Source organism: Schistocerca piceifrons, unplaced genomic scaffold, assembly GCF_021461385.2.
Source record: "Schistocerca piceifrons isolate TAMUIC-IGC-003096 unplaced genomic scaffold, iqSchPice1.1 HiC_scaffold_943, whole genome shotgun sequence".
Classification (NCBI taxonomy): domain Eukaryota; kingdom Metazoa; phylum Arthropoda; class Insecta; order Orthoptera; family Acrididae; genus Schistocerca; species Schistocerca piceifrons.
Window position 1 is genome coordinate 2,415,001 of NW_025729216.1, and position 2,500 is coordinate 2,417,500.

Genomic DNA, 2,500 nt, shown 5'->3' on the forward strand with positions numbered 1-2,500 from the left:
CATTACACAATCCACACTATCACAACCAGACCAGGAGGTCCATGCGGAAAATAGAATATCCCACCCTTTCGACATCCACCATTGCGCAGATAAGGCACCAACACCCACACATGTCCTATACAACGGTGCACCCAACATCACAATAGTACCTCCTGTCACAGCGCACAAACAATGACATGACTCAAAGACACAGGTGTGACACAAGCATAGAATTGGAGCGCCGCCTCTAATAAGCCAAAGGTGCATCCTGACGTGACAAATCTGATCATGTCACAAGCATTCACTTACTATAATCACTATCAACGAACCTGCCGCCCCCGCCCCCCCCCCCCCCCTACACCTTTCCTTACAACAACGTGTAACCGAACCTAACCTATGTTGTACCTTAACCTAACCTATGTTGTACCTTAACCTAACCTATGTTGTACCTTAACCTAACCTATGTTGTACCTTAACCTAACCTATGTTGTACCTTAACCTAACCTATGTTGTACCTTAACCTAACCTATGTTGTACCTTAACCTAACCTATGTTGTACCTTAACCTAACCTATGTTGTACCTTAACCTAACCTATGTTGTACCTTAACCTAACCTATGTTGTACCTTAACCTAACCTATGTTGTACCTTAACCTAACCCATGTTGTACCTTAACCTAACCCATGTTGTACCTTAACCTAACCCATGTTGTACCTTAACCTAACCCATGTTGTGCCTTAACCTAACCCATGTTGTGCCTTAACCTAACCCATGTTGTGCCTTAACCTAACCCACGTTGTGCCTTAACCTAACCCACGTTGTGCCTTAACCTAACCCACGTTGTGCCTTAACCTAACCCACGTTGTGCCTTAACCTAACCCACGTTGTGCCTTAACCTAACCCACGTTGTGCCTTAACCTAACCCACGTTGTGCCTTAACCTAACCCACGTTGTGCCTTAACCTAACCCACGTTGTGCCTTAACCTAACCCACGTTGTGCCTTAACCTAACCCACGTTGTGCCTTAACGTAACCCACGTTGTCCGCTAACGTAACCCACGTTGTCCGCTAACGTAACCCACGTTGTCCGCTAACGTAACCCACGTTGTCCGCTAACGTAACCCACGTTGTCCGCTAACGTAACCCACGTTGTCCGCTAACGTAACCCACGTTGTCCGCTAACGTAACCCACGTTGTCCGCTAACGTAACCCACGTTGTCGCCTAAACCTGCTCTGTAATTGTTATACGACTCGTTCAATTAGTGTAGTGTTGCCCACCCGCAACCCTCGCAATATAGTTCGCTACTCGCACTGCCCGCTCCCCTGTGTATCGCTTCATGTTAAACACCTTGCAAGTCTTGCTGACTTTCCACATGCTCCTGCTGTACACTGTAATGTGGATGGCAGCAGGACGTACATGCCGCGCCCCCCCCCCCCCCCACACCTCCCCACGTCCCCACCTTGCCCCCTGCCTTCGCAAGCTGGTTGGTGAGAAGTTTGCATGTTCAATGCCCTTCGCATGCGACGTACTCAGGCTACGTTGTGGTGCGGCCTGTGTCAACTGTCCGCTGATGTCGTACGCGTAAACCACAATCTGTACTGCACATTCGTCCTTATGTACTGAATGATACATCGTGGCACATGTGTGACCGTACAACGACTGCGCCCAAAAACGGCGGACCATACAGTGCAAATATTGTGCACGCAGCTACGTGTCGTCTCCCTATGACAGCTGGATTGCAGTGTGGTACGCCATAGAGACGTGTGGGAGGAACGGACGCCGTGGATGGCGATCAGCATGAGCTGTCTGTTGATGTATTCGGACCTAGTCGTCTCTCCTCACACACCGTGATAGCATGGTGCACCGCGTTCCATATCTGCGACATGCTACAGAGGCCGGTTGACAGTCGTTCGAGCAATGGACATCGCATACGTACGGGGGCCACCTTCCACGTATTGTCTAGGCGTGCACATTTTGTTGCGTGTATGTGGGCAGACGTAGTGTGGTGTGACACCTGACACAGGCATGCAATAATCGTGGAAGTTGCAAATGGCGATGGACGCATACGTTTTCTGGTGAAGTTACGCAAATGAACAAATGGTAACCCGTTGTGGTGCGGTTGTTCTCGCTAGGGGTGAATCGGTGATGGCGACGGTAGGTTGAGGTACTAACCGGTTGTTCCAGCGATACCCACCATGCCGACGAAACTGAACGGCATCTGGGTGTGAAGCGATACGCGGCGGTGGCTGGGTGGGACCGTCCCCGGCCGGTGAGGGGGCGCCTCCCGGCGTGCTGGCCGCGCGGTGCGTGGGCGCACGCGCTACAGCCGGCTGGTGGGGGCGGCCAGTGGCAGGCGCGCCGGCCGACGGACGCGGCAGGCGTCGCAGCTGCGCGCCGGCGCACCCTGCGCGCGGCGCCGTGCGGCCAAAGTAGGTCCTCGCGGGCCCGGTGCGAAGCGCGGTGGACATCTTCAGTGTGCTGGTCCGATTGAGGACTGTGTGCGTTGAGGATGCGCCGCCGCC